The sequence below is a fragment of the Rana temporaria genome, chromosome 4 (genome assembly GCF_905171775.1).
Source record: "Rana temporaria chromosome 4, aRanTem1.1, whole genome shotgun sequence".
In the NCBI taxonomy this organism is placed as follows: Eukaryota; Metazoa; Chordata; class Amphibia; order Anura; family Ranidae; genus Rana; species Rana temporaria.
In genome coordinates this window covers 32461421-32485093 of record NC_053492.1, presented here as the reverse complement: position 1 = coordinate 32485093, position 23673 = coordinate 32461421, and the positions used below count along the sequence as shown (strand labels likewise).

At 47.0% G+C, this 23673-nt stretch overlaps 1 protein-coding gene across 1 annotated transcript in view; it reads left to right on the top strand.

Annotated features, from left to right (window-relative positions):
- Window positions 1-20055: 20055 nt before the first annotated feature.
- The window catches only part of LOC120936088, a 37609-nt gene continuing 33991 nt past the window's right edge, over window positions 20056-23673 (top strand). The window contains exon 1 of the mRNA XM_040348199.1: window positions 20056-20155. The gene's annotated coding sequence lies outside the window, so the exon portion shown is untranslated. The remainder of the gene's footprint in view (window positions 20156-23673) is intronic.

Here is a 23673-nt window from a genome sequence, read left to right as displayed (position 1 = left end):
TGTCTTGTGAAAAACGACAAAAAAAAAATTGAAGCATGCTTCAATTTTATGTGTCGTTTTTCAAAACGTCGTTTTTTACTTCACAGAAATTGACCGTGTGTAGCAAAAAACGACGTTTAAAACAACGTTTTTACACCCGTGCATGCCCAGAAGCTAGTTATGAAGCGAGCTTCAATGGAAAAAAGTGGTGAACGTAACCTCGCTTTGCTAGAGCATTGTGAAAAAACGATGGTGTGTAGGCAACTTCGTCTTTGAAAATTGAAGTTTCAAAAATGTTGTTTTTTACTTTACAGAAAATGACGTTTTTTTTCATCACATAAAGTGATGGTGTGTATGCGGCATATTGTATTATGTAATATATGTGTAATACAAGTTATTGTCCTAAAACGGGTTTGGGGACCCAGGTCTTGCCCCAGGGAACATGTATCAATCCCATTTTTTCGGGAGAAGTGACTTTAATGATGCTTAAAGTGATTTTTTTTTAAATATTCCTTTAAATATCATACCTGCTGGGTGTCTAGTATGCCTGTGAGGTGGCACGTGTTTAGAACTGCCCCTGCACAAATGAAATTTCTATAGGAAAAAAGTCATTTAAAACTGCTTGCGGCTTTAATGTAATGTCTGGTCCCTGCAATATGGATGAAAATCATTGAGAAAAATAGCATGGCTTTCCCCCCACTCCCCCAGGTCATTACCAGCCCCTTTGGCCCTATATACTTTGAACAACAGTATACAGGCGGTGCAAACAAGACAGGGACTGTAGGTTTGTTGTTAAGTAGAATCTGTTTGTAATTTTGAACTGGTACTTTTTTAAAGTGTAGCTCCAGCCCAAAAAAATATATTTTTAAGCTTTTTGGAAAATATAGAGAGGGGTTATCACCCCTGTAACATTTGTTTTGCTGTCTGTGTGCATCTGTTCAGAAGATTTCACCTCGCTTTCTGTCCCAATGACAAATGATTATTTGAAAAATGTTTTTTTTTTTGTGAAACAAGGATTGGTGATGAAGCATCAGTGGACAGCAAACACCTCTTATAGAAGAGAATTTCCCTTCCTAGGGATTTCCTCACTTCCTGTTGTCTCCTTCCGTTTGCAAGTAGGAGTCGTTTGTAAGTTGGATGCCTGCCGTATATACTCTGCAGAAATTTGGGCCCTAGGTGTTGGTGTTGCCACAACACTATAAGCCCTCACAGTTAGTCTTGGTGGGCGCTTGAACGCCCTGCTGTGAACTATTATATCAAGAATTGTAATTGCATGCCATTGTTGAACAGTGGTAGAAAAATTGGGCCTTTGGTGCTGGCGCTAGTGCCACAATACTGTAAGTCCTCACAGTTACTCTTGGTGTGCGCAGGAATGGGCCCTGCTGTTAAATATTAGATCAAGAATTGTAATTACATGCCCCTGTTGAACAGGGGCAGAAAAATTGGTAGACATGTGCACAACAAAAATGTTCATATTTTTTTGTTCCGTTTCGTTTGCACAACAAAAATGTTCGTATTTTTTTGTTCTGTTTCGTCTCGTTCCGTAGATTCGTAAAGATTCGTAATTTTGTAAGACTCAAGTTTTCCTATTCGGACCCGTTCGTATTTCGTAAGAGGCAAGTTTTCCTATTCGGACCCGTTCGTATTTCGTAAGAGGCAAGTTTTCCTATTCGGACCCGTTCGTATTTCGTAAGAGGCAAGTTTTCCTATTCGGACCCGTTCGTATTTTCGTAACAGTTTTATTTTAGTTTATACTGAATGATTCGTAATTCTGTCTAATTTATTTTCGTTGATTCGAAATTCGTAATTTTGTTAGATAATAATTTTCGTTTAATGGATTCGTAATTTTGTACTTTCGTAAATACATAGAAACACGCGGCTAATCCATATTAAGATAGACTTTCTCTTAAGCCCCGTACACAAGGTCGGACTTTTTGCCAACAAACGTCAAAATGAGCGTTTTCCAAAAAATCGGACAAACTTTTTCGGTTTCAAAAGTCTGGCCAACTCCCGCATTGTCCATCACCTCCATTCGAGGATCACCACTAGGACCACATCGCACCAGGAGCACCGCCACTCAACCGAGCAGGTAAGGCTCTTAGGCCCCCCACATCTCGAACAGTTGATCCAGGGCTAACACCCGATTGCCTCCAGAGGGATCAGGAAGAATTTTATTTCCCGGCTGCAGCATATTGGCAAAGCTGGGCAGGGTTTTTTCCATCTTCCTCTGGATCAACTACAAGGGCAGACTTCAAAACTACACTATTAAATAAAATGACAACAATAAGCCTAGGTTCACACTGCTGCGAATTCAAAATCGCGGTAAAATGCGCGATTTTACCGCGATTTCGCGGCCGCGATTTTGCCGCGATTTCGACCGCAATTTAATGTAAATCGCGGCCCGAAATCGCAAAAGGTAGTACAGGAACTACTTTTTGAAATCGCAGATGCGGTGTCGCACTGATTAGGACAGTGTCATTGCCGACAATTGCCGCCGATTTGAGATGCGATTTGACATGTCAAATTGCATCTCAAATCGTTCCAAATCGTACCCAGTGTGAACCAGGGCTGAAACAAACTCAATCAGCAGTGGATACTCTCAACTAGTGATGGACGAACGGGCCCCATTGACTTTAATGACAGGCGAATATTAAAAACCTGCAGGTCATATTTGCAGCCACAAAATAATTACTAGCTGTGCACAAATAGTCCCACAACATGGACACTGACCTACCAGAAGTATTAAGTGAAAAACCGGATACATAAGTAAGTGCCGGCCATTACAAGCCCCAAAAATTAGCCGACAGTCGTTCACCTGACAGCAAGCAACTTTGTATTCTGTGGCTGGAGGTACATTAAGCTATTCACCGGATACAGAAGTAAGTGTCGGCCATTACAGGCCCCAAAAATTAGCCCACATGCGTTCACCTGACCGAAAACAACCTTGTATTCTGTGGCTGGTGGTACATTAGGCATTCACCGGATACAGAAGTAAGTGTCGGCCATTACAGGCCCCAAAAATTAACCCACGGCCACAGGCGTTCACCGGACAGCAAACAACTTTGTATTTTGTGGCTGGTGGTACATTAGGCATTGTAACAGCACTGGTGAACGGAGTGAACCACAACTGCGGTTAGCAAGGAATTCAATGCGATTCTCTATGCGACAACTCGGTATAAGGCCCCAGGCGTGACTCCTCGCAACAGGAGTTTGGGGGATCTATACATCATCTCTGTGTCACATAAAGAAAGGCGTTGAGTTTCTAAGCATGGACGCATTACAACATGTGACCAAGGCTTAGCGTTTAAAATTAGTTCAAGATCAATATCCCAATACACCACCACATGCAGGTGATTATCAGTAAGGGACCCCATGCGTCACTCCTAGCAACAGAAGTTTGGGGGTTCTCTACATCATATCAACCTTAGCATGTAGAGATGTAATTAGGCCACTAGGGGAGATGCTATGAAATAGCATCAACTCCTAGCATAGAAAAGTTAGAGCGAACATGTTCAACAATTAGGACAAGGCCTATAAGTATTTTATACTTCTGTCAAGCACGTAGTAAATTGTATTTGTAGTAACAAGTATTAATTGCATACAAGAGATAGTGTAGCTCAGGTACTTTGAGGATACACGTATAATACACAAGTTGTACTGGCAACTAATAGAAAGGTATGAGAGGCAATATAGCTTGGGTACTTTGAGAGTACATATAGTATTAGTAGTAACAAGTATTAATTGCATATGAGAGGCAATATAGCTCAGGTACTTTGAGAGTACATATAGGCCCGGATTCACAGACAGCGGCGCACATTTATGCTGCCGTAACGTATCTCCTTTACGCTACTCCGACGCAGCGCAGAGAGGCAAGCATGGAATTCACAAAGCACTTCCTCCCAAAACTGCGCTGGGTTTCCTAGGCGTAAGCCGGCGTAGGTGGAAGTGGGCGTGAGCCATACAAATGAGGCGTGACCCCATGCAAATGATGGGCCAAGCGCCAGACAGATACATATAACGAACGGCGCATGCGCCGTCCCGTGGACGTATCTCAGTGCGCATGCTCACAATCACGTCGGAACAACTGCCTAAGATACGCTGGATCACTGCCTACGGCGTGAATGTAACCTATGCCTAGTCATATTCACGTCCAACGTAAACTACGTAAGATACGCGAGCTAGAGATCCCTGGTGCAGACCTTTCCATGTCTGCTGCTGAGTTACACCTGCTTTATGGGGTTTAACTTTACGCTGAACGTACAACTTACACGCACCAGTCGTAGCCTGCGTCGGGCGCATGTACGATCGTGAATCGGCATATCTCCCTCATTTGCATATTTGAATAGAAAATCCATGGGAGCGCCCACTCTACGCTGGCGTAGGCAAGTTACGTCGGTGGAATGAAGCCTGTTTTTAGGCGTATCTTAGTTTTGTGGGCCCGGCGCACAGATACGACGGCGCATATTTGCACTTACGCGGCGTATCTCGAGATACGTCGGCGCAAGTGCTTTGTGAATCCGGGCCATAGTATTTCTAGTAACAAGTATTAATTGCATATGAGAGGCAATATAGCTCAGGTACTTTGAGAGTACAAAGTATTAGTAGTAACAAGTATTAATTGACTATGAGTCAATATAGCTCAGGTACTTTGAGGCCCCGTACACACGTCCGAGGAACTCGACGGGCAAAACTCATCGTTTTGCTCGTCGAGTTCTGTGTGAAGCCGCCGAGGTTCTCGGCGAGCCAACTTTCCTCATTGAACAACGAGGAAATAGAGAACATGTTCTCTATTTAGCTCGCCGAGGAACTCATCGGCTTCCTCGGCCGAAAGTGTACACACGGCCGGGTTTCTCAGCAGAATTTAGCTGACTGATTGGTGACACCTGTAACGGTTTTGCTTTTTATGCTGTATCTGTGTCTTATTCTTAAATAAAACAGCCCTAGGAGGAGGCTTTTCCTGTTTAAACACAGGTCCCTGCAAAAGTTACCTCACGGTTCTTTTCCTCTCAGAGGCAGCGCTGGGCAGTCTCCTCCTGAGGGAGTCCCCTGGTTACCCCTGGTCAGCGCAGCAAGTGGGTGAGAGGCCCTGAATAGGGCTCTAGGAGCTTTTGTCTATTTGTATGGACAGGTGTGCATATTATAATACACACTATGTAAATATTGGAGTCAGTATCTGGGTCCTTCCCCACATGCTGGTGGTGGCAGCAGGTGTTAGCACCTGGGATTCCCACAGAGTTTTTATTGTTAGTCCTGGACACAGTTTGTGCCAGGGTGGGGGTGGGCTGGGGGTAAAAGAGTGCCCCCTTTCCCCGTTATCCCCTGGGGAATGCTTTGTTATGAAGCCATGGACCAGGTACTTAGTTAAAAAAAAAAAAAAAAGCAGAAAAAGGCATTTATGGGTGCGCTTTTTACTGCTGCAAGGGACTCTCCTAAGCTGCATAGTGCAGCTGGGTTTCCGCCGAGGGCTCGGTCTTTTTCGGATCACACAAATCAGACCGCTGTGTAGGTTTTTTCCTTCTGTGCCCTTCTTTGATAATTTCTGAGATGCGGAATGAGAAAAGCTGCTGAGGGCTTTTGTAGTCCCTCACCGCCGGGCGGGAACCCCCGCTTGTAGGGATCTGACTGATAGAAGATCTGAAGTACTGACCCGTTTCATGTTTACCATGCTGGGGTCTGGCTTGTGGCCTATTGTGGCCACTACACTGGGGTCTCAGTCGGCGCTGGTGCCATTTTTTTGGGAGGTTTTTCAATTACATTGAAAACTCCCATTGGCGCCCATTTTGTCGTAGCCAAGCTATGGCGCAGCTTACATTGTGCCGGCCATTTTCCTGTGGCCGCGTTCTGAACGCTCGGCGGCCATCTTGGAGTAGTCCTGACCCCTAGTGCTGTATACAACTCATGGAGTGAGCATTTTGCACCAGACAGTGGAGGAGCACCGACTCTCTCCTGAGGTTATTAGGCTAGCGGACCAGCTGGTCCAGGGCCTCATATAGGTCTATGATGCTTCATTGAATGCTGCGCCCTTGTTATCCAGGGCGTTTGTTTCAGAATGGTTTTATGCACACGGTGGTGTAGTGCTTAACTCCATTACTTGGCAGCAAGAGAGTCATTGGTTCGAATCCGGACACGGACGCCAATCTGCCTGGAGCTTGCATTGTCGCGCCCTGTGTCTGCGTGGTTTCCTCCGGGTACTCCGTTTTCCCCCAAAGGCATGTGTGCATACATCTACATAATATTCATACACATTATGTGTGTGTATTATTTAGGGGCAACCCTCCCAGGCCGTCAAAGGCCCAGCTGGGGGACTAATCCGTTCCTGGGTGCGTAAGCCGATCACGCCGGCACCCAAATCCTGCCAATGTCCTTCCCTCCCTGTCTCTAGGTGGGAGGGGCGGCTTGCAGGTTCACAATTCAGTGAAACCTCCCTGCTCTCCGACCAGTGGGACTGCGAGGTGGTCTCTTCGGAGTACTAGATAGGGTTTCCTCCTATCCACAGAACAAAGTTATTTCCTCGTGTCTTCCTCTCCCGGCCTGACGGTCTGCCTTGGGCAGTGTGGGATTTGCTAAGCTGCTGGGTAATTTTACCTTTCCTGCAGGACGAGAGTTTTGGGGTTTTCTATGGGCCTCAGGCCCTAAATACCATTGTGAACGTCGGGTAGTTCCGCATGGAATCCATTTGTTCGGTGGTAGCTGCACTCCATCCGGGGGGATGTCCTGACGTCCTCGGACATCAGAGACGCATACATGCATGTCCCGTTTTGCGCATGTCACAGTGTTTTTTTCTGTGCTTCGTGATGAGAGAAGGGTCTCTTTCAGCCTATGGCCCTCCCTTTTGATCTGGCGTCAGCACCATGGGTTTTCAGCTAGGAGCTCGCACTTATCCTAACTTTGTTGGGACAGCAAGGCTTTGCCTCATTGGCTACTTGGACGACTTTCTTCTGAGAGCAGCTTCTGTCTCCAACCTAGTGGATGGGTTATTCCCATTCAGACCCTCCGAAGATTCGGGTGGGTGTTAAACGTTTAGGCCAGAAGGTGTAGCTCAGTGGCAGCAAGCCTGCCCTCCATGTGTGCGACCCAGGGTTCAAATCCTGGGCATGCTAGGTTCCGACTCAGCATTGGAGTATCTAGTGTTGATCTAGACTCCTCGGTGACAAAGGTCCTTCTTCCCCTGGAGAAATTGCAGGCTCTTCAGTCTGCGGTGAAGGTATTGGCATCACGCAATCAGTCTTCTCTCCGGGCGCCTGCTGGTTCGGGGCCTGTGGGTAGCCTCCTTCAAGGCGGTACTGTATGCCCAGTTCCACACCCTGGTTTTCCAGGGGAAATACTGTCCAGGTGGTAAAAATCTCTTGTCTCTGAAATCATTAGATTCCTGTGCGCCACCTAGTCAGAGTCTCTCTGAGTTGGTGACAGAGATCCCCGACTCTTCGGTCCGGGAAGTTGTTTCTTCCTTCCAGTGGTCGGTGTTTACGACGGATGCCAGCTCACGGGTTGTGAACCTGGGGGGTTCAGAAAACTGGGGGGGTCCAGTTTTGTGAATCGCTGGACTTGCGTGGACCCACGGCCACACTTCCCTGAATGTGTCTGGTCTCGGTAGCTACCCAGGGTCGGGCCTGTCTAGTGCCTGGTGGGAGACCGCCTGGGAATACCAGGTGCTGTCTACTGTTCATTGTCCTACTATTTTAGGCGATCAGGCTATGCTTCTCCTTATGGTCGACCAATCTGTTTTCAGCCAGACAACGTCACGGCCGTGGCTTCGGTCCACCATCAGGTATGCCGGCAGGCGTACTACTGGAGTCGCCAGATGCTGGACCAGGGCGACTGGTCTTTGTTCTTGGGGTGTTTCGGCTCCCTTGCAGGAGGTGAGCCTCACAGGGCATGGATCTCCTGGCCGCTTGTCTCCGCCGCAAGGGTGTCAAAGTTAGTGGCCAGGTCTAGTGATCTGGTACAGACGCGTTAGTCGTGCTTGTGGCCCTGTGGGGTCTGTATCGGTGATTTTTTGCCGTTCCTCCATGGTAGTTGCTCCCTCGGCCGCTCCACAGAGTGGAGGCTGAGGAGATCCCGATGATTCTAATCGCTCCAGATTGACCTCGGCGTCCTTGGTACGCTGATATCGGGAGCCTGGTAGCGGAGGTACCCTGGCGGTTGCCAGGGCAGGAGGTTCCTCTGTCTCAAGGTCCCATACTTCCTCCTGTTGTACAGTCACTGACTTGCTCAACATCGTTATTGGAAGCCAGACTTCAGGTGACCGGGGTCTGTCTGACTCGGTCATCTCAACAGGGCACCGTAGTCTTCTTCCGGAGGATCTACCGTCGCACCTCTCTTGGTGCGAAGGGATGGAGTGACGTCCACGGACATACTCGGTGTCCAGGGTCCTGCTGTTTTTAAAGCTTTGAGTGGATCTAAAAATTGCTTAAAGCACCGTTTGGGGGCAGATTTCAGCCTTGGCTGTGTTCTTTTAGTGGCCTTTTTGCGGCCCGTTCCCTGGTGGGTCCCCTTGTTTTGTGTGCAGGGGGTTTGTCATATACTTTCCCCTCTTGGCCCATCTCTTTCCCCATGAGTTTTGACTCTGGTGCTCTCGGTTCTTCAGGAACCTTCCTTTTGGAAACATCAGAGATTTTCTCTTGACACTATCTCAGAAGGTGGCCCCTTTAGTGGCCTTTACCTCTGTTAGAGGGGTTTCTGAGTTGGCGGTCTTGTCTTGCAAGCCGCCATACTTGATCCTCCATAAGGATTAGGTGATGGTGCGCCCGCGACCTTCCCTTCTTCCGAAAGAGGTTTCGACCTTTCATATTTTAGGCGTGGTACGCACTTTGCGGGTATACCAGCCTACTACGGCTCAGTTTCGGAGCTTCTGACTCTCTTTTGTGTCGGTGTCTGGTCCACAAAAGGGCCTGGCGGTCTCGTCGACCACCATTTCTCGGTGGATCAGGCAGGCCGTCATACAGGCCTATGCTCCTAGGGGCGGGCCCCCATTTCCGGTCACTGCACTTTCAACCAGGGCAATTGGTGCTTCCTGTTTTTTTTTTTCTGACATCATGCGTCGGTCTCACAGTTGTGCGAGGCGGCGATTTGCTCGTCCGTTCACGCTTTTTCCAGAATTTACATGGTTGCTGTGAGTGCATCTTATGATGTTTTTTTCAGCCGCTAGTTTTTGCTGGCGGCTGTTTAAAGTTGCACCTCCCCTGTTGAGGAGCTCTGCTTGTTTTGGGGTGAAGTTAAAATTGGTTTTACTGATATATTTCCCACCCCTCGTTTTTTGACACTGCTTGGGGACGTCCCACTTGTCAAGATTTAAGGAGCTGTGTCCGTCCATGGACAATAAGAGAAAATAGAATCTTTTGTACTCACCGTAAAATCCTTTTCTCTGAAGTCCATGGATGGACACAGCTCCCACCCCTCCTTTTTAGGTTTGTACTGTTTGTTACGAACTGAGGCTGCAAGTACCTAAAGACAGGTATTTGCACCCACTTCCGGCCCGGCATTCACGGGCAAAAGACGGGCATTCCGTCACATCCCGTCGCTTCCCCGTTGTGTGCTGGGAACACTCGGCTCCCAGCACACAGCGGGAGCCAATCGGCGGGCGCGGCGCGACTCGCGCATGCGCCGTAGGGAACCGGGCAGTGAAGCCGCAGCGCTTCACTTCCTGGTTCCCTCAGCGTGGATGGCGGGGGGAGCAGCAGAGAGACGAGCGATCGCTCGTCCTCTGCTGCGATCGGCGCTGGACTCCAGGACAGGTAAGTGTCCTAATATTAAAAGTCAGCAGCTGCAGTATTTGTAGCTGCTGGCTTTTAATATTATTTTCCCGTGGCACATCCGCTTTAACAAGGTTCCAAGTAGAGCTTCAACATGCAACAAGAAGAAATGAGAGTGAGACAAAACATTTTTTGAGCATTCAATTAATTGAAAATAACGAATAAACTGAAACAGGCTGTTTTTCAGCTGATCAAAATTTTAGGACCACATGCCTTTAAAAGGCTAAATCTGTGCAAAGATGTGGATTCATTGTCATCATCTGTCAGGTAGTCACACGTTGTGATGGCAAAGGCAAAAAAAATCTCCCTTTTTGGACGTGGTCGGGTTGCTGAACTGCATAAGCAGGGTTTCTCATCAAGACACTGGACGATCCTTGACCCAAATTAAGGCCCTTACTGGTGCTGACTGCAGCCCCATAACCATCAGACAGCATCTGAGACTGAAGGGCTTCAAAAGCAAAAAACTTCAAAAACCTTGTCTCCTTGAAAGCCACAGAACTGCTCATTTGGACTTTGCAAGAGAGCACCAAACATGGGACATTCAAAGGTGGAAGAAAGTTTAATTCTCTGATGAGAAAAAATGTAACCTTGATGGTCCTGATGGTTTCCAACGTTACTGGCATGACAAGCAGATCCCACCTGAGCTGTTTTCTACGCGCCACAGTGGAGGGGGCGCCATAATGGGCTGGGATGCTTTTTCCTTCAGTGGAACAATGGAGCTTCAGGAAGTGCAGGGGCGTCAAACGGCCGCTGGCTATGTCCAGATATGGCAGAGAGCATTCCTCATGACTGAGGGCCCTCGTCTGTGTGGTAACGACTGGGTTTTTCAACAGGACAACGCTACAGTACACAATGCCCGCAGGACAAGGGACTGATCAGGACTGTAGTATTAGCCCACGGCCACAGGCGTTCACCTGACAGAAACAACTTTGTATTCTGTGGCTGGTGGTACATTAGGCATTCACCGGATACAGAAGTAAGTGTCGACCATTACAGGCCCAAAAAATTAGCCCCTGGCCACAGGCGTTCACCTGACAGCAAACAACTTTGTATTCTGTGGCTGGTGGTACATTAGGCATTCACCGGATACAGAAGTAAGTGTCGGCCATTACAGGCCTCAAAAATTAGCCCACGGCCACAGATGTTCACCTGACAGCAAACAACTTTGTATTCTGTGGCTGGTGGTACATTAGGCATTCACCGGATACAGAAGTAAGTGTCGGCCATTACAGGTCTCAAAAATTAGCCCACAGGCGTTCACCTGAATTTGAATGAAACATAGTCTACTGGTTACTTGTGTTCCAGATCCATGCTTCATTCATTTTTATAAAAGTGAGGTAGTCAACACTGTTTTGAGCTAGGCAAGTGCGCTTTTCGGTCTCAACCCCACCGCCTGCGCTGAACGTCCTTTCGGACAGGACACTGGACGAGGGGCAAGCCAACAGTTCCATTGCAAATTGTGCAAGCTCTGGCCAGAGGTCAAGCCTGCCCACCCAGTAGTCCAGGGGTTCATCACTTCTCAGTGTGTCCACATCGGCCGTTAACCCTATGTAGTTAGGTTCTACGCTTGCTGCCGATACTGCGCCCTTTTACTTATGATCACCCTGTGTAACCTTTGCTGGATGTATACTATTTTATCTACTTTTTATTTATTTTTTTGTTGTTTGGTTCCTGTTTTTAATAAACCCTTTTTTGGTCAATCTGATCTACACCATGTGGAGGCTTTTTTTGCTTTCTTACATGCCTTTTATACGCCCTGAAGCTGTGGAGGAGTAACTTTTGTCACCTCAGTACACACTAATGAGCTGCTGGAAGTCTGACTCAGACCGAAAGGTACTTGGGTCCACACCACATGGTAAGAGTGTCCAATTTATCTATCTAGGATTGTCTTCACATCTATGTCTCCCCTTATTCCAATCAATTTGAAGATCTGCTAATATCCACCACATGGTTGAATAGAATATCCATTTGATATTGTGTGCAGTCTTTCAGTGGACTTCTGTGATCAGCTGAGGTTCACTTTGGACTAACATTAGCAGAACTTTTTTTCTCAGAAAATAGGTGCAGGAACTCGACCACGACCCCGTTCAGATTTCACAAACAGTAGAAGGGTCTTAACCACTTCCATACTGGGCACTTAAACACCCTCCTGACCAGACCAATTTTCAGCTTTCGGTGCTCTTACACTTTGAATGACAATTACTCAGTCATGCAACACTGTACCCAAATGATTTTTTTGTCCTTTTTTTCCCACAAATAGAGCTTTCTTTTGGTGGTATTTGATCACCTCTGCATTTTTTATTTTTTGCGCTATTAATGAAAAAAGACCGAAAATTTTGAAAAAAATGTTTTTTTCTTAGTTTCTGTGATAAAATTTTGCAAATTATTAATTTTTCTTCATAAATTTTGGCCACAATTTATACTGCTACACGTCTTTGATAAAAATAACCCAAAGTTTTTGGAAATTATTTGGTCTGTGTGAAAGTTTTAGAGTCTACAAGCTATAGTGCAAATCATAATAAATGATCACATATGATCACACCTGATGTACTGAAGGCCTATCTCATTTCTTGAGACCCTATGGGCTCTTTCACACGGAGCGGACCGTTTCTGGGTCCGCTCCGTGTGTCTCCGTCGGCTCAGCGGGGATCCCCGCTCAGCTGTTGGCGGATAGGGCGGTCCCCGCACACAGTGCAGGGACCGCCCTGTCTCAGCTCCGCTCTGCCCTATGGGGAACCGGATGCAGACGGACCGTCTGTCCGTCTGCATCCGTTCCGTTCCGCCGGACGGAAGAAAAATAGGGTTTTCTTCCGTCCGAAAACCCGATCCCGACGGACGCGGACGTTAGCGGATGCTCCATCCGCTAACGGACGCGATCCCATAGGGATGTATTACAAGTCTGTTAACGGACTTGTAATAACGGATGAGCGGAACGGACATGTGAAAGGGGCCTAACAAGCCAGGAATGCCCACAGATGGCACTGATGAGGTGGCACAGATGGCACTGATGAGGTGGCATAGATGGCACTGAGGCAGCACAGATGGCACTGAGGTGGCACAGATGGCACTGAGATGGGTACTGATGAGATGGGTACTGATGTGCACCGATGAGGCCTGTGTACTGGTGGACACAGGTGGGCACTGATGAGGCAGCACAGATGGCACTAATGAGGCGACACAGATGGCACTAATGAGATGGCACTGAGATGGGTACTGATGAGATGGGTACTGATGTGCACTGATTGACTGTGTCACAGGTGGGCACTGATGAGGTGGCACAGGTGGGCACTGATGAGGTGGCACAGGTGGGCACTGATTGCAGATGTGCACTGAGGTGGCAGATAGGCACTGGTGGTACTGGTGGGCACACGGTGGTACTGGTGGGCACACGGTGGTACTGGTGGGCACACGGTGGTACTGGTGGGCACACGGTGGTACTGGTGGGCACACGGTGGTATTGGGGAGCACACAGTGGTACTGGGGGGCACTGTGGGGGGCACTGTGGCAGGCACTGTGGGGGGCACTGTAGTACTGGTGGGTACTGTGTGGGGCACTGTAGTACTGTGGGGGGCACTGTGTGGGGCACTGTAGTACTGTGGGGGGCACTGTGTGGGGCACTGTAGTACTGTGGGGGGCACAGGTGGTGGCACTGGTTAGTCTTTTTTTTTTTTTTTCCAGCGCTGGTTACTTTGATTTCTCTCCCCTCCTCACACGCGCTGTCTGTGTGAGGAGGGGAGAGCCGGCAATGAGAGATGATCTCATATGTTTACATATGAGATCATCTCTCATTGGCCCCACAGATCGCGCTGTAAATAGCCGCTGCGATTGGCTATTTACCGCGATCTGTGTTTGGCTGTGTCCAGGGGACATGGTCAGCACAGGAGTTCCCCGCTGCGCGCTCGGGAAACGAGCAAAGGGGCGGCAGTAAAAAGACGGCCTGTTAGAGATTGGGAGCCGCGCTGCGGCCGTACAAAGTCGTACGGCCGTCAGCTAGTGGTTAAAGGGGCATTAAATACGAGGATTGCATTACATACAGAGTGCAGAGTTCAGGGGGGGTTACACACAGTGCAGAGCTGTCACTTGTAAAAACATAAACCAGACTTCTGTGTTTACAAGTGATTGTGATGAACAGGCACCAAAGGGTCTGAGCCAGAAGTGGTGGAACTGAGTTCCCCCAAGTTCCCCCTGAAAAAAAGCCCTGAACATTAGTCATTCCCATATTACGCATTCAGCAATTCCTGTCACTTTTAAAGTAGTCATCTGTTTCTCCATACAGTCCTTCAATAGACTCCTATGTTCATCTGAGGTCTACTTTGGACTATTATTGGTTATTCTCATCTGGTTGTTCACGCACTCAGTATTTTTTGCTAATTTCAAGTAGTCATCGTGTGATACCATGTTTTACTTGCCTATATTTTGATCTCCTTTTACAAAACCTGTTTATTAGATTTTGTCCTCTCCATTAGCGCTGCACATATCCCACTTCCAATTCTGTCACATATCTTTCTGTATATTTAGTGCCAGCAGCTTTTTTCACCTTTCTATAGCAGCGCGGTATTTCTTCCCCATATTCCTATGTAGTCAAACACCTGTCAGTTTAGGCATTCCCTGATGCTGGATCCGGAGGACAGCTGTCGATGGGTCGGCTGAAAGAATGATCTGAGTGAGTGAGTGAGAAACTTATATAGCGCAACACATGCAAACTGAATAGCCTCTGGGCGCTCTCATATCATTAGTGACCAAGACCTCTTCAAACCGCCCTCTTCTTGCAGGCGCTGTTGGATTGGTACCCGAAACTGTTTCTCTGTGAGTGGAAATTCCTCTGCCAGCGGACGCAAAAGCAGAATGCAGCATTTTTTGAAGCAAGGCCTGGAAGTGCTGCATTCTGATAGCCCCCTGTGATGGTGGTTACATTTCTGCCATGTTTTGTTTGTACCGGGGGTCTAAGTACATTGCCACCCAGTACTGGTCCTTGCCCTTTTTGCTTTTTATACAGGGGTCCCTCTTAAAACGCTGGAGCATAAAGGCCCCCATTTGCCCTAAACTGGAAGCGCTGTACTGGCCTGGCTCCTGCTCATCATCCAGGATAATGTCGTCCTCATTCTCCTTCCCCCATCCACGGACAACACCAGGGATCCCAGAAAGTTTTAAAGCATGCTCTTCTTGCTCCTCCTCCTCCGCCCCGGCACCATCCTCCTCTGACTCCTCTTCAGACTCCCGTTGTTGACTTGTCTCAGGTGGAGTAGCCCCCCCCCCCCCTGGGAATTCATCCAGCATTGCAACTTCCTCATCTTCCTGCTCCTGCTCCTCGATGGCTTGATCAATGACACAACGCAATGCGCGCTCCAGAAAGAAGGCGTAAGGTACGATGTCACTGATGGCGCCCTGGCTGCGACTGACCAGTTTGGTGATCTCATTAAATGGCCGCAGAAGTCTGCATGAGTCGCGCATTAGCAGCCACTGGCGCGGTGCAAAAAACCAAGCTCCCCAGAACCTGTCCTGCCGCAGAGTTCGTAAAGGTAGTCGTTAGGCTGCTCCAGCAGAAACGTGCAGTTATCAAGCATATACAATGTTGAGTTCCATCGCGTAGGGCAGTCACAAATAAGACGACTAACCGGCAGGTTGTGTCGCCGCTGAATGTCAGCAAGGCGAGCCATGGCCGTGTAAGATCTTCTGAAATGGGCCGAGATTTTCCTGGCCTGCCGCAAGACGTCCCAGGGTATTTGGCAACGAATCGCTGCACAACCAAGTTCAGGACGCGTGCAATGCATGGCACGTGTGTAATTTTGCCCTGTTTCAGCGCGCTCAGCAGATTGGCACCGTTGTCGCACACCACTTTACCAACTGTCAAATTGAGCGGTGTTAGCCACTGATCTGCCTGTGAACGCAAAGCTGAAATGAGTGCAGGACCAGTGTGGCTCTTGTCTTCCAGGCACAACAGACGCAGCACAGCATGGCAACGTCTCCCCTTGGCATTTCAAATAGGTTCTGGGGATCTTGGACGGCACAGCGGAAGAGACGGTAGCATTGGAAAATGAGGAGTCAGCAGTCATCGTTTCTTTTAAGAACATTTGGGCCACGGAAGCCTGCCTTTTTGCAGAAAAACGTGAGGAAAGCATGATGGAAGGTGGAGTGGAGGACAATTGTGAGCATAGAGGGGAAGGAGAAGGAGAAGAGGCTGGATGGTGAGAGCCTGGAGTGTGGCTTTGTGGGTTCTGATGGCGTTGCTCTCACTGGGCTCAGTGATGGGAGGCCAGGTGCCTTCTTAAGGCGGTCGACCCTAGGTGAGTGTTGGGCTTACCGCGACTTATGCGTTGACTGCAAAGGCTGCAGATGGCAACACTATTGTCTGCAGTGGACACGTTAAAAAAAGCCCACACTGCGGAGCCATGGGCCGGCGTCCTGGGAGCGCCAGATGTGACCGTACATGGTTGATGGCTCGTTCCTGATACATTAGCAGTCTGGCCTACCCCTACCACCCCTGCGGAAGGGCCTGCCTCTTCCTCTGCCTGTCATTTTTTAAATGACCCTGTGACAAAAGTCTCTAGAGAAGCACAGTATATCTGAGAGAAGGTATATAACAAAATCTGACGTTTTGGGGGGCCACTGGTTTATCGCACCAGTTATGAAACTTTATGGACCTGTTAGGCCTGCTGGAAACGCCAACCTGTCCCTACACTGACAAAAAGTATATGAATGTATTACACACCTATGTACTGCAGAGCAAGTAGCACACCTATACCAGTGCTTGAAAGAACTTTTGTGGACCTGTTAGATAGCTATTTGATTGAATACAGCCTGTCCCTGCTCCAAACATCAACCTCTCCCTACACTGACAAAAAGCAGAATGTAAGATGGCCCGCCAGATCAGGCCTATTTATAAGGTAGTGGGTATGTCCATGTGCTGAAATGTCTCAATTGGCTGTCCTGCACCACCTGATGGATATGTCAAAGGTCAAAGTTCTTACCCATGTAACATTGCGGACTGCCGCGAACATCGCCAGATGTCCGCTGGTTTGGCGGACCGCGGACATGCAAAGTTCGCTGTGAAACGACCGCTGGGCGAACCGGCAGGCCATCTCTACTCTCAACTCCATCAACAAAGCTTTACTACAGACCGCAGACATAATCCCCCCCAAGCGCAGAACAGTCATCCGTAAAAATAACTCCGGCTGGTTAAATGACGCTCTTTCGTCATTAAAACAAGAGCGCAGGAGAGTGGAAGGCGCCTGGAGAAGAAATCCTACAAAGGAAAACCATGTCAATTATAAATTAATCACTAAAAAGTATCACAAGGAAATCTTCAAAGCAAAAAAATAACACTTTTCAAACATAATCACAAAAGCCTGGAATCGCCCCCGAGAGCTGTTCAATTTAGTCGTTCAGACTATGAACCCAGCCTGCCTAGAGGAACCAAAATACGAAACACAAGAGTTTTGCAATGAATTATCTGTTTTTTTCATCAATAAAATTAAAAAAATTCGTTAAACAATTCAGCAAAAAAAAAAAACACGCAAATCTCACTCTTAAAAATCAAAAAGAAAATAGTAATACAAATGCTCTACAAGTAACAAAGTTTACAAAGTTTGAGCAAATTTCCATTGATACCACTAAAAATATCATCAGAAGTCTACGAGACAGCACATCCTCTAACGACATCATTCCTACTAAACTGTTGAAAGAATGTGCCGATATTTTGGCACCCGCGATCACGCATCTTATAAACCAATCATTTAAAGAAGGTATGGTTCCGACTTCCCTAAAGCAAGGCATAATAAAACCCCTTCTAGAAAAAAACAACCTCGACCCAAAAGACCCAAACAATGGGCGACCTATACTGGCCTAAACATCTTTTCCAAGGTCGTTGAGAAAGCAGTAGTGCAACAACTACAGCACCATTTAGACTCCAACAAACTTCTGCACCCACTACAATCAGGTTTCCGGCCAGGACACGGGACAGAAACAGCACTTCTCAAAATATGGGACGACGTGCTAGAAGCAGTGGACGACGGAGAATCTTGTCTTCTGATACTTCTGGACCTTAGTGTTGCCTTTGACACAGTAGACCACAAACTGCTGTTGTCTCGCCTCTCAGAGGTAGCTGGAGTTGCAGACTCGGATCTACCCTGGTTCTCATCATTTTGGAAAACCGATCCCAGACAGTGAAACTAGGACCTTTCACGTCTAAAACACGTATCGTGTCATGCAGAGTCCCCCAAGAATCCCCCCTATCACCCGTACTATTCAATATTTACCGCCCACTCCTAAAAATTATTAATTCCAGAGTAGATTATGCAAATTCCCTCTACCTTGGACTCCCAAAATACCAGATTGCCCGGCTCCAAGGCGTCCAGAACACGGCGGCACGACTGGTAACAGGGAAAAAACCCTGGGAATCAATCACTCCCTCCCTGAGATCCCTCCATTGGCTGGCCGTGAAGGACCGAGTCACATTTAAAGCCCTCTGCCTGACGCACAAATGTGTACACGGAAATGCCCCCCCCAATATTTAGTTGAGAAAATAAAATACCAAAACCCCAATCGTGTTCTGCGATCTACTAACCGAAAACTACTGAAAATCACAAAAGCCTGCTACAAGACCAAAGGATAGCGAAGATTTGCAGTCCAAGGGCTTCGACTGTGGAACGCATTACCGACTAATATCCGAATGGAAATTGATCACCAGGCCTTCAGAAAAAAACTCAAGACCCACTTATTCTGAAGGATAAACAGAATGAAAATGGATGCCAAGCGCCTTGAGGGTGATTCAGTTTGCAAATGTAGCGCTATACACGTTTTTCACTCACTCACTCATGGACTACTTAAAGCAATGGTTTAACATCCGTACAGTCCCTTGCTGGCATTGGCATCTTCTCTCTCATATCAGTTTACAGTAAAACCTTGGTTTGCAAGTGTAATTTGTTCCAGAAACATGCTTGTAATGCACTTGTATATCAAAGCATTTTTTTTTTACATAAAATAGTATAAAAGAGAAGAGAGGCACCTCTCAGGCCGGGTACACACGGGCAAACATGTACGATGAAACCGGTCCGTCGGACCGTTTTCACCGTACATGTCTGCCCGGGGACTTCTGTATGATGGCTGTACTAACCATCGTACAGAAGTCCGCGCGTAAACAATACGCGAGGCGTGTCCGCGCCGTCGCGGTGACGTGGGCAGGGCCTGCCTTTTAAATGCTTCCACGCATGCGTCGAAGTCATTCGACGCATGCGAGGGACGGCGGGCGCTCGGACATGTACGGTAGGTCTGTACTGACGACCATACATGTCCGAGCGGGCAGGATTCCAGTGGACGGTTTTAAAACAAGTCCAGGAATATTTGCCCGCTGGGAAAAGGCCCGGCGGGCAAATGTTTGCTGGAATTCTGCCCGCTCGCGCCTACACACGACCGAACATGTATGCTGAAACTGGTCCGCGGACCAGTTTCAGCATACATGTTTGGTCGTGTGTACGGGGCCTAAGTGTAGCAATAAGTTGCTAAATGTTGTACCTTAATTAAATGTAACCATATTGCTACACTTAGGCCCCGTACACACGACCAAACATGTATGCTGAAACTAGTCCGCGGACCAGTTTCAGCATACATGTTCGGTCATGTGTAGGCGCGAGCGGGCAGAATTCCAGCAAACATTTGCCCGCCGGGCCTTTTCCCAGCGGGCAAATATTCCTGGACTTGTTTTAAAACCGTCCGCTGGAATCTTGCCCGCTCGGACATGTACGGTCGTCAGTACAGACCTACCGTACATGTCTGAGCGCCCGCCGTCCCTCGCATGCGTCGAATGACTTTGACGCATGCGTGGAAGCATTTAAAAGGTAGGCCCGCCCACGTCGCCGCGTCATCGCCACGGCGACGGCGCGGACACGCCCCGCGTATTGTTTACGCGCGGACTTCTGTACGATGGTTAGTACAGCCATCGTACAGAAGTCCCCGGGCAGACATGTACGGTGAAAACGGTCCGACGGACCGGTTTCATCGTACATGTTTGCCCGTGTGTACCCGGCCTTAGGCTCCTCTCTTCTTTTTTTATACTCAGTTGTGACATGATGCTACTCTTATATCAAGACATCGCTTGTATATCAAGGCAAAATGTATTAAAACATTTTGCTTGTCTTGCAAAACGCTCTCAAACCAAGTTACCCTCAAACCAAGGTTTTACTGTATTTCATTTATTGCTCAACATTTTTTTTACCTTGTAAATTTATTGCATCATTCATTTCTGTGGAAAACGTTCTCATTTTACCGGAATAGAATTCCCCTGCACGGTTATGCAACATAAAAGGTTAGTACTATTTACTGAAGAAAAAAGTCAATATCCTTAGTTGATAAAGCTTTGTATAAAAACTTGATCACAGAAGTATCACTGCAGAGGAAGATTTTGGAATAAGACACATTTTCATTGTCAGGTACAGTAATAATGGGGAAAATGAGGTTTAGGTTATGCTTGTGGCAGGAAGTATCATGCTTATGTTTTTACAATATTGTGTATATATGTGAGCACAATATAAATATTTTGCACAGTCTGATGCAAAAAAACTGTTTAACCGTACAGTATGTAGTAGTTTATAGAGCCAGTGTAGCTTAACCACTTTTCTATTTTTTTTTTACTTATTTGTACTCGTTAGAATCTGCATTTTGTGCTAGAAATTACTGCAAAACCCCCAAAAAGTATTTATTTTCTAAGACCCTAAAAAAAAAAATATTATTATAGTTGCAATTTTTTTTAAGTCGCACAATATATGTGGAGTTGTTTATCAAATGCATATTTTTAGGAAAGAATACACTAAAATTAGGAAACAAACACAATATAAAACCCAATTTTTTGGGTAAAATATAAAAAATAAAGTTGCATTGAGTAAATAGATACCAAACATGTCAAGTCTTAAAACTGTACACTCCTGTGAAATCGCAACAGACTATGGTACCCAAAATTTTCCATAGACAATGCTTTAAAAGTCTTTAACGTGTTACCAGTTTACAGTAGATTAACCACCTCAATACAGGGCACTTTCACCCCCTTCCGGCCCAAGCCATTTTTTTTCCCCGATACATCTGCTCTTTAAACAAATGAAGAGTGAAAAGTTTGAAAAAATAAATCACACTTTATTTTGCTTTTTGCTATAGTAAATATCCCGATTTTTTTTTTTTTTTTTTTTTTTTTTAAACACATGTTTTCCATAGTTTAGGCTGATACGTATTCTTCTACATCTGCAATTTTTATTGTGACTGAGATATTGCAACGGACATATCGGACCCTTTTGACACTATTTTGGGACCATTCACATTTATGCAGCGATCAGTGCTATAAAAAGGCATTGATTACTGTATAAATGTGACTGGCAGGGAAGGTGTTAACACTAGGAGGCGATTAAAGGGTTAAATATGTGTCCTAGACAGTGATTCTTAGTGTAGGGGACTCACAAGGGGAGGAGACCGATCGTGTTCCTCTGTACTGGGAGCACACCATCGGTTTCCTCTTACCTGACAGGACATGGATCTGTGTGTTTACACACACAGCTCCACAGTCCTGCCCCGTTACTGGGCAATCGCCGGTGCTCAGCAGACATCGTGCCCACCGGGCACACGCATCGGGTTCCCAGTGACGCGGCCCCTAGTGGCTCGGGAAGGCGAAGACGTCATATTATTATATTTTTTTTATGTCCTTTTTTTATTTACACTTTTTTTATTTTTTACTTTATTGCCATCACATAGGGGGTGTGTTATAGCATGGGCAGGTGACAGGTCCTTTTTATTAAGACATTGGGGGTCTATAAGACCCCCTTTGTCGCCCCTGCCTTCCAGTGGCAATATTCCAGCATAGAACAAGCTGGGGTAGCTGCATCCTCAGCTACTCTAGCTAAGAAATGACAGCTGTGACCCTGGAAAGTCCTCCTGCTTTAACCAGGGAAGCAGTTTCACATGATCCTGTGCTCCCTACTGTGCCCATTCTTATGGGCTCCCACCATCCATACTAGATTTGTTTTTGTTTCAGTTATATTAAAGGGGTTGTATAGGATTCCCCCCCCCCCCTAAATAGCTTCCTCCTGCTCGCCCCCTCCCCCCTTAAGAGGCTTTCTCCACACCAGGGAGGAAGCCTCGCATTACTGTGTGTAGTTACAGACAGAAGAACAGAAAGTGAGGATTTCTCAGAAGAAATAAGGACATTTAAAAGCAAAATTGAAGGATGGGGTAAGTGAAGGAGGACTGCACTAAGGTAAAGGAAGCAATTTAGGGAAAAACATGTTTTCCTTTACAACCCCTTTAAGGAGCATATAACAAGAGGAGCTGGAACGCACAAAAGTGGGTGGAAACACTCAATTCTCCCAGCTGGACAGGATCAGAGTTGGGGATTTCGGCAGGAAGACCCAACAAGCTCAACCTTTTATTAAAGCGGGAGTTCACCCATAAATGCCGTTTTTGCTCTTTTACCCTTAGATTGATGCTCATTTAGTCTAGGGGAATCGGCTAGTTGTTTTAAAATCCGAGCATTACTTACCGTTGTAGAGGGCGATCTTCTCCGCCGCTTCCGGGTATGGTCTTCGGGAGTGGGCGTTCCTTCTTGATTGACAGTCTTCCGACAGGCTTCCGACGGGCGCATCCATCGCGTCACGATTTTCCGAAAGTAGCCGAACGTCGGTGCGCAGGCGCAGTATAGAGCCGCACCGACTATCGGCTTCTTTCGGCTACTCGTGACGCGATGGATGCGACCGTCGGAAGCCTGTCGGAAGACTGTCAATCAAGAAGGAACGCCCACTCCCGCAGCCCATACCCGGAAGCGGCGGAGAAGATCGCCCTCTACAACGGTAAGTAATGCTCGGATTTTTAAACAACTAGCCGATTCCCCTAGACTAAATGAGCATACATCTAAGGGTAAAAACAGCATTTTACCGGCGAACCTCCGCTTTAAAGTATGATTTTTAGGTGGAATGACCCTTTAAGTAACATTTGTGAGTGATTTTCTTTTGTTTTTAGGCTGGGTTCACATTGGTGCCATCCCAGACATCGCATGTGATTCGCACCGCATGCCTGTGATGTCTGTGCAGTGCGAATTTAGCCATAGAGTTTGTATGGCTGAACTTGCATTGCATTCGGACCAAAATGGTGCAGGAACTTTTCTTTCGTCTGCACTGGAATTGGATGGCATGGGTGTTCAGACCCAATTTCACAGTTCACACACTGCATTTGGGGTTGTCATTAACTTTATATTGATACCCGCAGTGGTTTGCAGAGAGCAGTGATAACTGCCTGCAAGACAGATGTGATGCGGGAACCCGTACAGGAATCGCTGTGGTTCCCGCATTGCACCAGTGTGAACCCAGCCCTAAAGTGGTTGCAAACCCTTACATATACCTAGTGAAGTGACTGGCCTCAGATATGAAGATGAATCCTTATCCTCCTACATAAGCTGTACCTGTTTATTTGCAGCCCTCTCTGCAATATTTTGCAGAAACCATTTGGGATCTGAGGCGATTTGCCGCAATATTGCCAGCCATCACCAAAAAAGCCCTAATAATTGAGCGACTATTGAGAATCGATCAACGATCGACTATCAAAAATCTCCGCTGATCAACACAAGATCGGCAGTAAAACACCGACTAGAAATCCATGATTTCATTCTACAATACGATTTAGACTGCCTCTTTATTACAGAGAGCTGGCTCACAGCGGACTGTAACACCATTCTAAGTGAACTGGTGCCAGATAACTATCGTATCATAACTAAAAACAGAATAGGGCAAAGAGGAGGAGGCCTGGCGGTGATCCATAAGATTTATCTTGCGATCACCAAACCAGTCCTTCAAAACCCTCTTCCATTCATGGAAACCCTTACTCTACAACTGCAAACAAACTCCCAGGAGACTGTCCGGATTCTACTCTGCTATAGACCACCCGGTCCAAAATCGCAGCTTTTACTATCATTGAC